Source organism: Gossypium hirsutum, chromosome A06 (assembly GCF_007990345.1).
Source record: "Gossypium hirsutum isolate 1008001.06 chromosome A06, Gossypium_hirsutum_v2.1, whole genome shotgun sequence".
NCBI classification, from domain to species: Eukaryota; Viridiplantae; Streptophyta; class Magnoliopsida; order Malvales; family Malvaceae; genus Gossypium; species Gossypium hirsutum.
In genome coordinates, this window is record NC_053429.1 from 124400879 (window position 1) to 124415739 (window position 14861).

Sequence of the window (14861 nt, forward strand, 5' to 3'; positions counted from 1 at the left end):
TCCAAGCATAATCTAGAAGCATGAGACGTGGAGCAATTTTGTGCCATGCAAAGTGCTGAAATTTTAGCCATACAAAGTGCTCCATTATTGAGATGTTTTGTGGCTGGAAATTAAGTGGATTAATAGCCACATTTGTTGTCACTTTATCAGCCTATAAATAGAGGCTTGAACTTGTGTTGTAATGAAGAAAAATGAGAAGAAAAAAGAAATAAGAGAAGCAACGTGAGTGAGAGTGAGAAGGTTAGCAAACCTTGAGTGAGTTAAAATCTAGCAGCAGCTAGACTATCTAGTCATTGAGAAAATATTTGTAATCTTCGTATTGTAATATATTGAGTGTGTAATAAAAAGTAAATTTTCGGCCCATCACGTTTCCAACAAATCCTTCTCTAATAACAACAGTGACCCCAATCATGATCAGGTTCCATTTCTATATATATATATAGAGAGAGAGAGAGAGAGAGAGAGAGAAAGAGGCTGTTTATTTGGTTTGTGATTGATGTTTCTATGGGATTTTTGTTTCAGAAACCTGGATGGAGCAATTTTTGTCATTTATAGGCCCTGGTTTCCTTGTTTCATTAGCTTATCTTCATCCTGGAAACAATAAGCCATTGCGACTCTTTTCTCTACTTTGATTTTAATGTTTTCTTATTTGATCATAATCTGATTGACGTCATGTCACAGTGGAAACTGATTTACAAGTAGAAGCCAGCCATGGATATGAGGTAATACTTAAGTTCAAGATAAAACCTTTATATTTATAATATTCTTAAATGCAGCAGCATGAAACCTTTGCAATCTTCAGCTGCTGTGGGTGGTTTTGATTGGATTAGTCTTTGCTCTCATAATCCAATCTCTTGCTGCAAATCTTGGAGTCAGCACTGGTAATTGATTATATACATATTTTATACTAATAATTAACAAAATCTCCATTTCTGATGTTATAATTTAGCTTTATTTAACTTTTCAGGCAAACACTTAATAGAATTGTAAGGCTGAGTACCCAAGAATGGTGAAATATTGCTTATGGTTACTAGCAGAGATTGCTATCATAGCTGTGATATACCTGAAGGTTTCTTGTTATTTAACTCATCATTTACATCATGAGTAAATAGTTCAAAAACCAAGTACAGAAAACAAGATATATGATGCATTTATATATATGTGGCAGTGATTGGTACCACCTTTGGATTGAATATACTATTTAACATCCCAGTATGGGTTGGAGTTTTATTGACTGGTTTAAGCACTCTTCTCCTCCTTGGCCTGCAGAGATATGGGGTAATTAATTTGTGTCTATATATGTAAATGTTAAATTAGAGAAGGTTAATATTTGCTAATGGTCTTGTTTTGTTGAATATGACGTATATAATGAAAAGGTAAGGAAGCTGGAAATGCTGACAGCGGTGTTGGTGTTTGTAATGGCAGGATGTTTCTTTAGGGAAATGAGTTACCTAAAGCCACCAGCATCAGGTGTGGTTAAAGGCATGTTTGTTCCTAAACTTAGTGGCCAAGGAGCCATCGGCGACGCCATTGCCCTCTTGGGTGCCCTTGTTATGCCGTAAGATGAACGTTATAACATCAATCACTTTCTAATTTACTTTTAAAATTTTTATAAATATATTTTGGATTTTTTTATAATTTTTGTTGAGAGAGATATCAATTTGTTCATTTTCAAAATTGATAGGGACCAAAAGAGTATTTATACCAATTTGTTATTCGAATTATTCGAATTGTAAAATTCAACCCGACTTGAACTTGAAACTCGAATTAGTTATTTGAGTTGACTTGAATAACTTGATTCGATTAATTCAAAATTCAAATTTGTTTCCAAATTAAATCGAGTTTTGCTCACCCCTACATCTATTGTTATATAATTTCTTTTGAAAATCTTGCCCATAGAAAGGTTCCTTAGATGATTTTCATGTGCACTTCACATGAGCCACTAATAAACTCTCATAAAATTCACACCATTTTTTTGTAGTTAGAATTAATTAAGAGCTTTATTGAAATGTGATTCGATGAGATTTGATCCTGCTCTTATAAGGTCAGGTTTCAAAGATTTTATGAGAGTTTATTAGTGGCTCATGTAAAGTGCACATGAAAATCTTCTAAGGAACCTTTCTATGGGCATGATTTTCAAAAAATATTATATAACAATATATGTAGGGGTGAGCAAAACTCGATTCAATTTGAAAAAAAATTAAATTTCGAATTAATTGAATCAAGTTATTCGAGTCAACACAAATAACTAATTCGAGTTTCCAGTTCAAGTCAAGTTAAATTTCACAATTCGAATAACAAATTAGTATAAATACTCTTTTGGTCCCTATAAATTTTGAAAATGAACAAATTGATATCTCTCTCAACAAAAATTATAAAAAAATTCAAAATATTTATAAAATTTTTAAAAGTAAAGTAGAAAGTGATTGATGTTATAACATTCATCTTACGACATAACAAGGGCACCCAAGAGGGCAATGGCGTCGCCAGTGGCTCTTTAGCCACTAAGTTTAGGAACAAACATGCCTGTAACCACACCTGATGCTGGTGGCTTTAAATAACTCATTTCCCTAAAGAAACATCCTACCATTACAAATACCAGCACCGCTATCAGCATTTCCAGCTTCCTCACCTTTTCATTATATACGTCATATTCAACAAAATAAGACCATTAGCAAATATTAACCTTCTCTAATTTAACATTTACATATACGGACACAAATTAATTACCCCATATCTCTGCAGGCCAAGGAGGAGAAGAGTGCTTAAACCAGTCAATAAAACTCCAACCTATACTGGGATGTTAAATAGTATATTCAATCCAAAGGTGGTACAAATCACTGCCACATATATATAAATGCATCATATATCTTGTTTTCAGTACTTGGTTTTTGAACTATTTACTCATGATGTAAATGATGAGTTAAATAACAAGAAACCTTCAGGTATATCAGCAGCTATGATAGCAATCTCTGCTAGTAACCATAAGCAATATTTCACCATTCTTGGGTACTCATCCTTACAATTCTGATAAGTGTTTGCCTGAAAAGTTAAATAAAGCTAAATTATAACATCAGAAATGGAGATTTTGTTAGTTATAAGTATAAAATACGTATATAATCAATTACCAATGCTGACTCCAAGATTTGCAGCAACAGATTGGATTATGAGAACAAAGACTAATCCGATCAAAACCAACCACAATAGCTGAAGTTTGCAAAGGTTTCATGCTGTTGCATTTAAGAATACTATAAATATAAAGGTTTTATCTTGAACTTAAGTATTACCTCATATCCATGGCTGGCTCTTTCTTGTAAATCAGTTTTCACTGTGACATGACGTCAATCAGATTATGATCAAATAAGAAAACATTAAAATCAAAGGAGAAAGAGTGGCAATGGCTTATAGTTTCCAGGATTAAGATAAGCTAATGAAACAAGGAAACCAAGGCCTATAAATGACAAAAAATTTCTCCATCCAGGTTTCTGAAAAAAAAATCCCATAGAAACACCAATCACAAACCAAATAAACAACCCCTCTCTCTCTCTCTCTATATATATATATATACAAAAATGGAACTTGATCATGATTGGGGTCACTGTTGTTATTAGAGGATTATGGGGGGGTGGTGCCGGGCTCCACATTGAGGGCAGCTATCCAATTTTTGTAGCCAAACCGAGCAGGGAAAAAGCTTTGGTTGTTTTGCATGGATGCATGCATGCCTGCTGTTGCGACGTAAAAATTTTGCTTCCGATTGCTAATTGTGGCGATTTAGTGAAAACTTGAAAACTAAAGTTTAATTTTGAAATAAAGTGGGAGTCGCCACCGATCCTTTTTCCTAGGTGTAATTGGACACCTATTAGATTTCTTTTTTTTTTAAACAAAAAGAAGGCCAAGTTTAGGTCTACGTCAAAAGTCAAAGAAAAATTAGGGTTCGGGAGTCGGTTACGCGCGAGGAAGGTATTAGCACCCTCGCGACGCCCAAAATTGATATCTTGTTAAACACGTGTTGTCTTGATTTTCAAAAATACGAGTTCAATGTAAGATTTAGTCGTGATCCGGTTAAAACACGAGAATTTTTAATAACTTTTTTTGGATTTTTGAGAAGGAAATACCGTTTTAACATGAGTCAATTGATGTTCACTCAACATAGCGATGAAATCGATGACTTAATGTTAAACCGATACATTGCCTTGCTTATTGGAATTAATTAGAAAAAGATTTTCGTTTAAACGTAAAGCAAATTGATATGAAATAAAAATAAATAAAAGACAGATCTAGAAGTGCATTGAAACAAATATAAGTGTGACAATAATATTATAAACAATAAAGATATAATGTAATACTAAAATTAAATATGAAATGGAAACAATGAATGTATATACGTAATAATGCCATTAAGAAAATGTACGTAAAATAAGATGAAAGAGGTTTACATAATAATACTAATATGCGTACATAATACATATAAATATATATATAACATATTAAAAATGATCATATACAATATACATATATAACAGACATATACTAATAATAATAGTACAAATAGTAACAATAAAAGATATATGTACACTAAATAACATATAATAATATTAAGACCATAAGTGACAATATGGAAAATAATAAGTATAGTAATAACTATAAGGATATATGAAAATAATACTATGTAGAAAGTATGTATATACCGGTATAATAAACCAATATTAATAATGAATAAAATAGGGAAAAATAGATATAATAATAACATGTACATAATACAATAAAAGTGTATATACGTATGTGGTAAAGTGTTAGAAAATGTACATGACATATATAAAATAAGGTGTTTAAAATACATGCATAATATAGATATTAAAAAATATATACATAAGATAGTACAAGAACATTAAAACGTATATATACATGACATACATAATATGGTAAAAAAATCTATGTAATATAGTATTGAAAATATATACATGACATGTATAAAGATATAATATTAAAAAGATGCGTATACGTAATATATATAATAAAAAAAACATGCATATGTATTATAGTACTAAAATATTTACATAGTATACGCCTATTAGAAATAATAATAATGTATATAAAAAAAACTATTCATACGCTATATAGATACATACATATGTACAAATAATGATGAGGTTATAAATATATAATGGTAATAGAATTATATGTAAAATAGTATAAAAGATAAATAACTAATAATATTAAAATATAAACATAACAATACATGTACATTGTATTCATAATATAGTTATAAAAGTATATATGTATATGCACAATATAAAAATTTTAAAATATGCCTAATATATCAAAAGAATATATACAAGTATATAATATAGTCTTAGGAAGAATGCATATAAAAGAAAAAAACTATTAATAACGACATATAATATATATACATATTAAAAATAATTATAATGAAATACTAATAAATAAAAAAATAATAATAATAACAATAATAATAGATAAATAATATTAAAATTAAAGTAGAATAATGAGAAAAGACGAAAAGGGATGAAATTGAATTTAAAAACTAAATTTCGGGGCCAATTTACAAGAAAATAATGAGGAAGGGATTTATTAGAGAGCGCATGAAAATGTGGGGGGTCAAAAGGGCAATTAGCCCAGAGTATTTAAAACGATGCGCATGGCCAGGGACTAAATTGAAAAGCTCAACAGAATCTAGGGCCAAATTAAAAGCATGAAGGACTTAATTGCAAAACGTTTAAAAAGCGGAGGGGTTAAACACGCGAATAACCCCTCCCTTAAAAAAACACGCGGATCCTGCTCGGGGCTAGTCGGGTCGACCCTACCCAGGGCCAAAACGGCGCCGTTTTTGGTTTAAACAGGGGGGACCAAAACGCACCGCTTTGGTCCACTATAAAAGTTAAAAAATTTTTAAAAAATTTCATTTAGAAGGGGAGAAAGAAAAAAAAAGAGAGAAAAGTGAGAGGGGAAGGGAATCAGGCCAGGGGGCCAGTCACTGGCCGATCGTCGGCCGCCGTCCATCGCCGGCGCCGGCCACCATGCACGGTGGCCGAAAAAGGTAATTTTTTTCTTTTTTTTTGTATTATTTTTATGTGTTTTTTAGTTTATAATATATATAGATGGGAAAATAGGTTTAAAAATGAAATTAAAAATAGAAAATATAAAAATCACCTTAAATGTTTGATGCTTGTATTCTGGTTGCTGGACTGATATTATTTTCGTATTGTCTTTATATTTTTTGAATCTTCTTGTGTATATGGAAATATTCTTTGTTTTTTATTCTGAAAATCCCCCCTACAATGAAAAATTAGACTGGCTTTATAGCCATTACATTGTTATTTTCTACTATTTTCTGTCCTTTCGTTGCTGCTTGCAGGGGATGGGTGGTGCTGCAGAGGGGTCGGTGGAGGACATGACCGGTGGGGCGGTGCTGCAGGGCTGTCAGGGGCAAGTGGGGGGTAAGTTCGGCGCCTGTTAGGTTTAGGGTTTCTGTTTGGGTTAGTTTAAATATTGGGCTTGGGGTATTTGGGTTTTGTAATGGGTTTTAGGTAAGGGTTAGCTTAGGTGGGTTTGATGTGTATTGGGTTAGAGTATTAAGGGGTTTAGGTAGTTGGGCTCCGGGTATGGGTTTGAAAATGGGTTAAGGGAAACGGGCTGATGTATGTTGGGTTTTAGGGGGTTGGTGGGTATTCGGTTAAATTTGTAAATGGGTTAGTTTAATGATTAGGGTTTGGGTTATTGTAATGTATTTGGACTTATGGGGGTTTAATGTAAATGGTCCAAAATTGGCCTATAACACCTGCGTGCCCTTAAATGCCTCCAAAATAGTCTTATAATTTCAAGAAAATGCCCAATGCATGAATTCAACGTAAGCTATTTCTTGTCTCACACAAATTCTCAACATAATTTTAATTTGAATAATTAATTTCAAGAAAATGCCCAATGCATGAATTCAATGTAAGCTATTTCAAGAAAATGGCCAATGCATGAATCAAAACTTGAATTTTATTTGGTATCGATTTTGTGTAGCGGTATAGATACTGTAATAGGCCAATTTTGGCCTGGCCCAAATAAAACAATAAATAACCAATTAATAAAACCCAGTGTCCAAATTACAAAATGGATAATTGACCCAATCTTTAAAACCAATTCCCAACAAAAACCCATTACATATTAAACCAAACAACCCAAAATTTGAAGGCCCAAGTGGCCCAGAATGTTTAAACATTTGGAAACCCTAACCCTAGCCCCAACTTTTAGCCGCCGCTCCTCACCAACAGGGCCACCACGGGCGCCGCTTCGTCGCACGCATCTGACATCTCTAACACCTGCTAAGGCAAAATCCACACGCAAGCAATACAAGCAACAGAGAAACAGCAGAGAAATAAATAAAGAGAAAAACGACAAACAAAAAAGACAAGAGGAAGAAACAAATAGTTGTATTCGGCTATAAGAGCCACAACCGATCTTTTGTATTTTTTACGCATGTTAAGCAATAAAAAAAAACAAAACAGAAGCAAAAGGTTGATTTTGATTTCCATTTATCATGTTCTTTTTGTTCCTTTTTATTGTTCTTTTTTATCTTTTTATTTCTTATTATAAATCTATTTTAAACAATAAAAGTAAAGGGAAGGAGATATTTACCTGAGTCACCCCGGGGTCGCGTCGTCGAAACCTTTCCTCCGTCGCCAAAATCGAATCCAAAAGCGGGGTAAAAGGGCCTCCTTCTCTCGTTTTTTGGGCTAAAAAGGGAGTGGCCCTTGAATATTTTGAAAGCGGGGCTGAAAAGTCCGTCTTATGCCGCTCCGACCACCGTCCACGGCACAGGAGTGGCAGGCTGCTGACTGTGGCTCAAGAGGGGTTTTAGAATCCTTAGCAGAGAAGAGATGGGGGTTTCTATTTTTTTACTTAAATAGGGGCTGAAATAAAAAATTTTAAAAAAAAAAATTGGCTTTAATAGTCATGCAAAACCCTGCTATTTTGCACACCCCCCACACGCCTCAAAACGGTGTCATTCAAGGGGAAACCCACACGACCCGACCCATAACCAGAGGGGATCCGAGCGTTTTTTACCTATTGGTCTATTTGCGCATTGGACCCCTCCATTTTTGCAGTGTGTTTGATTAAGTCTAACCTTTTTTTATTTACGATTTATACACCACATTTTAACCCTTTTTCAACTCGATCCTTAACCTTTTAAAATTAAACTGTTTTATATATTCTACTTATTTATTATATATATATATATTATTTTAAACAATTTTATATATTATTTATTTTAGGTATTTTTTATTAGTTCTTTTAAATTATTTTATGTATTATTTATTTTAAAATTGCTTTGTAATGACCATTTCAAATTGTTTTATTATACATTGTTTTAATTTATTTTATACTTTTATTTTAAGTTTTTTTGCATTAGTTTTTTAAAATTCTTTTACATATTATTTATTTTAAATATTTTTATATGTTATTTACTTTAAACTTTTTTTTTATATGTGATCTATTATATTTTTTTTTCTTTTTATGGCATTTAGTTATACCATTTTATATGTAAACTACTTTCAAATACTTTTTATTATTCATTATAAACCTTTTTATTATTATGTATTTTAAGATTTCATGTGTTATTTATATTAAACTATTTTATGCATATTTTTCATATACTATTTATTGTAAGTTTATTTTATTTTAAAGCTTTTTATATGTTAGTTTGTATTGTTTTATTTTAAGTTGCTCTAGATATTATTTTATTGTTTTGAATATTAATGATTTTTAAATTGCTTTATATTATTTATTTTAAATTGCTTTTATAGTATCTATTCTAAACCTTTATATATATATATTATGTATTTAAAATTATCTTATTATTTGTTTTAAGTTGTTTTATATTATTATTTCATTTCTATGTTTATTAATGTTGATATTAAAAATGATGTACGTCGTGTGAATATTGCCATTACATGTTATTGAAATTATTTATTTAGCATCCTCATATTGTTGACATTCATTAACCTTGCATCTAATTCGCGCTTTATTATTCTATGCTCTATGTTATATTTTTGTTTTATTTTATTTAAATCGCATCGTGTATGAAGTTCAAACGTATTAATCTAATATAGATCGTTTCGTTTTAGTTCAAACAAAATAATGCACATTGTTAAATGTCATGCTCGTTATTATTCAAAAGGAAAATCTTCAAAACAAGGCAATATTTGGCGTTTTAGGAAATTCGAGAAATTGTACCCTAACTTACGGGGTTTTGATTTTCTCGTTAAACCTAAATAGCCAAATATTCTCGATGGCTCAAATGCCATATCCTAACTTATGGGATGTGGCATATCGTTATCGCGGGACGAGTGGACCTTTGATACTCTTTCGACTTAATTCAAGCATTTTTCAAAACAAACATTAATAAAAATGGATCGTATTTTAATTCTTTTCAAATTTTCAACATTCAACGTTAGGACATTAATCAATCAATTAGGTACCAATTTTGGGCGTTACCAGGGTGCTAATCTTTCCTCTTACGTAACCGAATCCCGAGCTCATTTTCTCGAATTTCGTAGACCAAAAAGTGTTGTTTTAATAAATCAAAACCGTTTATCAAAAACAACCATTTTATGATGTGACCCGATCACACCTCATCAAAAAAGATTGGTGACGACTCCCATTTTCATTTTTAAAATAAGTCGACGCCCTTTAAAAAATAGTTTCGATAGATACTTTTCATAAAACATCGATACCTTTTGTAGGGCCCAATTTCTGCCCGGGCCTAATCATAATAGCCCAAAGCAAAAAAGCCCAAACCTAACCCTAGACCTAGCCCATAACCATTAGCAAAACAGAAGCCAAGTTCAGCGCCACACACCCCTCGCACGCCCCACGTCCGTGCACTCCTCCTCTACGTCTTCATGGCACCTGCGACTTGAGCAAGAAAATAGCAAGAAACAAGTTGTATTCTGCTATAAAGCTCTCAAATTTTCATTGTAAAGGGGGACCTTTTTTTTTCCTTCCTTTTTTCAGAAAAATAGAATACAGATCTAAAAAATCAACAAATATATAGAAAAGAATCCAAAGAAATCAAAAAGCAAAGGTTGTGTTTTTTTTTTTAGATTTCTTTTGTTGTTATTGATGTTCTCTTTTCATGGGTTTTATTTTGAGTTTTTTTTAAATAGGACATAGTGTTTGAAGTGTTTTTTAAAATAAAAATAAAGAAAGCGAAAAGGGTCGAAGGTACCTGGTTGTGGCTCCTCCGGCCGCCGTTATTCGTGATTGAGGCGGATTAGTAGCAGGGGGTTGATCCATTTGTGCCCTAGTAGAGTAGAAAGGGAGAAAACCCTTTTTTTGTCCCTTTTGATTCGTAATAGATAACTTGAGGGGGGGAGGTTTCTTTTTTTTCCCTAAAAAGGGGAATTTATACGTTTAGTCATCCCTTTTTGTGCTGTCATTTGAATAGATCCTGTCTGTACTTTCTTCATTCTTTAATTCTTCCTTGAGATTTAGGCACGATGTTAATTTGGTCCATGTTTAAGCATTGCGTTTTGGAGCTTGGGATAATTTCGTTTTCAATCCCTATGAGTTTGCACACATTGTATTTAAGTCCTAAATTAGGCTCCAATGCTTTATTTATTTATAGATTATCTTGTCGATTTTAATTTTATTTCAATTGAGTCCTTTTCCTTTTAATTTCAGTTTTTTTGTTTGTAAAATTGTTTTTATCATTTATTTTAAATTATTATTCATTTTTTATTTATTTTCTTTTGTATATTTTTTAAAATGCTTTATTTATATAATTTACTCATTTTAAAATTCTCTTTTATGTACATTCTTTATTTTAAACTTTTATATCATGGCTATTTTAAATATTTTTATACATTATTATTGTATATAATATACACATAATTTATATTTAATTATTTTTTATTTTATGTATATTATCTCTTGTAGACACACACACACACACACACACACACATATATATATTTATGTTACTTACTTTAATTCTTTGCTTGCATAATGTTTATTTTAAAAAATCAATTTATATATTATTATTTCACTGGAGAATGAACGACAAAGAACCAGCCAACCAAGAATTATTATTTCTTTGCCAGGGAATAATGAGGCAGGGTCGCAAACTGGGCCCAAAATAGTCATCCATAAACCCAATCCTTTCCCTTACAAGGATGATAGGAAGGTGCCATGGAGCTATGACTGCAATATAGCAATACCTGAGGGGGAGAGTATAGCTAGCGCGGCCAGGGGCACGCAAAATGAAGGTTCCCATACACGAAGTGGGAAACGTTATGACGGGGGGAACATCAGAGTGGAGCCCGTAAAGACGAAAGATGTCGAGGTTGAAAGGGAGAAAGAAACTGAAGTACCCATCAATAAGCCGGTAAAGGAGTAAGAAGCTAGGGAGTTTCTAAAGTTCCTAAAACATAGCGAGTATAGCGTGGTCGAGCAGTTGCGCAAGCAGCCAGCACGTATATCAGTGTTAGCCCTACTCTTGAGTTCTGAGGTGCATCGGGATGTGTTATTAAAGGTGCTTAACGAAACATATGTCACCCATGACATATCCGTTAACAAGCTGGACCGGTTAATAAACAACATCAGTGTTGACAATTTCATCTATTTTAATGATGATGAAATTCCACCTGGGGGCATCGGGTCAACCAAAGCCCTGCACATCACTACTCGGTGCAAAGAATACACACTTCCAAGTGTACTCATTGATAATGGGTCTGCTTTGAACGTCCTCCCATTATCCACATTAAACAGATTACCCATTGACAGTTCACACATGAAAGCATGTCACAATGTGGTAAGAGCTTTTAATGGAACTGAAAGGAAAGTAATGGGACGAATTGACATCCCTCTGGAGGTTGGGCCAAATACGTATGAAGTTGATTTCTTGGTGATGGATATCAAACCCTCATATAATTGTTTGTTGGGGAGACCATGGATACACTCGGCAGGAGCGGTGCCTTCCTCATTACACCAAAAATTGAAGTTAGTGACAGATGGACGCTTAATAACCATCAATGCGGAAGAGGACATCATAGCGGTAGTCACCAGCAAGGCCCCTTATGTTGAGGCAAATGAAGAGGCTATTGAGTGTTCTTTCCGCTCTTTAGAAGTCATTAATGCCACCTTCATTTTGGAAGGAGGCGAGGTGCCGGTACCCAAAATGTCTAGAGCCACGAGGATGGCCCTACAAATGATGATGGGGAATGGAGCATTGCCAGGAAAAGGGCTAGGAAGACAGTTGCAATGAGGGGTTCAAATCCCAAAACTGATTGAGAAGAAGGACCGCTTTGGCTTGGGCTTCAAGCCAGACCGCAAGCACAAGAGGCAGGAAATAGAGAAGCGCCAAGCGAGAAGAAAGGCGCGTTTGAATAGAAGAAAAGTGGAGTGGGAACCGATGACATTCCCACCTATATCCAAATCTTTTAAGTCAGGAGGATTGTTGATAGAGGAAAGTCATCAAGTTAATGCTGTACATAATGAGGGATCGGAGCAAGGAAACCTCGAGGGCATTCGCCCTTACGAACCGGGGAGCTCTCTGAATAATTGGACCGCGGAGGACCTTCCTGTAGTCTTTAGAAATTTTTCAGAGTAATTCTCGAAACATGTTTGTTACTCTAGGGCCTAGAAGTAGTAAGATTATGTTTGTGAAAAGAGGTCTATGTTCATCTATAATTATTTAAATAAAACATAACTTTTATCAATTTAAACGAGTATTTCATTTTTATCAACCAATATTCCTTTAAATTCTGGCAATTCTTATTCTTTTATTCATAGCACATAAACAATCATTCTTAGATTCATTCATTATTTGTATATTCTTTCATACCCCTACAGGTCCTTAGATATCAATGATATGAGTACCGATACTGCAACTTCTGATTTCTCTTGCGAACAAGACATATGTTTAGAAGAACCTCGAGATTTTAAAGATGTTCAAGATTATGATGTATCTCTTGATCTGTTAAGAATGGTAAAGCAGGAGGAGAAACAAATCATGCCACATGAGAAAGAGGCAATAGAAAATATAGCCCTAGAGAAAGGGAAGGAGTTGAAAATCGGAACCCTAATTAGCGAGGACACAAAGCATGGTCTGGTTGAGTTGCTTCGAGAGTTCAAGGATATCTTCGCTTGGTCGTATCAGGATATGCCTGGATTGAGTACCGACATTGTAGTGCATCATCTTTCGATAAGACAGGATTGTAAGCCAGTCCAACAGAAGTTGCGAAGAATGAGGCCAGATATCGTTTTGAAAATAAAGGATGAGGTCAAGAAGCAGTTCGATGCAGGACTCTTGCAAGAAGTGAAGTACTCCGAATGGGTAGCTAACATTGTGCCTGTTCCTAAAAAGAATGAGAATGTACGAATGTGCGTTGACTATAGAGACTTGAACAAAGCAAGCCCGAAGGATAATTTTCCTTTATCACACATTGACACTTTGGTGGACAACACAGCGGGATATTCGTTGTTCTCCTTTATGGATGGTTTCTCAGGATATAATCAGATAAAGATGCATCCAAAGGACATGGACAAAACCACCTTCATAACCTTATGGGGTACTTTTTGCTACAAAGTAATTAAATAACGCAGCGACAACATACCAACGGGCCATGGTAAACTTATTCCATGACATGATGCATAAGGATATTGAGTGTTAATGATATGATTGCTAAATCGCACACAAAAAAAGAGCATATTGAGGTCTTGAGAAGATTGTTCTTGAGGTTGAGAAAATTTCAGTTGAAGCTCAATCCAGCAAAGTGTACTTTTGGAGCCAGATCAGGAAAGTTATTAGGCTTCGTAGTCAGTGAAAAAGGAATTGAAGTCGACTCAGACAAGGTCAGAGCCATACGAGAGTTACCTCCGCCACGTACTCAGAAGGAAGTTCGAGGATTCCTAGGAAGATTGAATTACATTGCTCGGTTCATTTCACAACTAACCGAGAAATGTGATCCTATCTTTCGCCTTTTCAGAAAGCACAATCAAGGTACTTGGGATGAGGAATACCAGAATGCTTTTGAAAAGGTCATGCAGTATTTGTTGAATGCTACGGTATTGTCTCCACCTAGCCCAGATAAACTATTAATACTGTACTTGTCAGTGTTCAGTAATTCCATGGGATGTGTGCTTGGCCAGCATGACGAGTCAGGGAAAAAAGAGAAGGCAATTTATTATCTCAGTAAGAAATTCACTGACTGTGAGATGAGATATTCACCAATTGAAAAGTTGTGTTGTGCGTTGATTTGGACAACTCGAAGATTAAGACAGTACATGCTATACCATACCGCTTGGTTCATCTCAAAACTTGATTCGTTGAAATACATGATGGAGTCAACGGCTCTAAATGGGAGAATGGCGAGATGGCAAATTTTACTTTCGGAGTTTGATATAGTCTACATAAGTCAGAAGGCTATAAAAGGAAGTGCGGTAGCAGACTTCTTGGTTAGTAGGGCTCTAGAGGATTATGAGGCATTGAACTTCGATTTTCCAAATAAGGAGTTGATGTGTATAGCAATGACTGAAAATTCTTCTTGGAAGCTCAATTTTGATGGGGCTTCTAATGCAGTCGGAAATAGAATTGGGGCAGTCTTGGTATCTCCGAATGGCGATCATTATCCTTTTTACGTGCAAGTTGGACTTTGATTGCACGAACAATATGGCTGAATATGAAGCATGCATCATGGGACTTCAAGTAGCTATAGAGTGAGGTATAAAAACCCTAGAAGTATATGGAGATTCGGCGTTGGTTGTTTATCAACTTAGAGGTGAATGGGAGACAAGGGACCCTAAATTGATTAGTTATCGAAAGGTAGTTTTGGGGTTACTTGAGGAATTTG

General features: G+C 34.1%; 2 long non-coding RNA genes and 1 pseudogene across 2 annotated transcripts; 1 reads left to right on the plus strand and 2 right to left on the minus strand.

Annotated features, from left to right (window-relative positions):
• The first annotated feature begins 530 nt into the window (after window positions 1–530).
• On the plus strand, window positions 531–1562 carry LOC107937685 (metal transporter Nramp1-like; annotated as a pseudogene).
• Window positions 1563–7071: 5509 nt separating this feature from the next.
• On the minus strand, window positions 7072–8200 carry LOC107937676 (uncharacterized). Its single transcript, XR_001694737.2, has 2 exons — window positions 7645–8200; window positions 7072–7328 (listed from the first exon to the last, which is right to left on the minus strand). It is a non-coding gene; the product is annotated as an uncharacterized lncRNA (long non-coding RNA).
• A 1454-nt stretch (window positions 8201–9654) lies between these two features.
• On the minus strand, window positions 9655–10380 carry LOC121230791 (uncharacterized). Its single transcript, XR_005928907.1, has 2 exons — window positions 10238–10380; window positions 9655–9924 (listed from the first exon to the last, which is right to left on the minus strand). It is a non-coding gene; the product is annotated as an uncharacterized lncRNA (long non-coding RNA).
• Between the last annotated feature and the right edge of the window lie 4481 nt (window positions 10381–14861).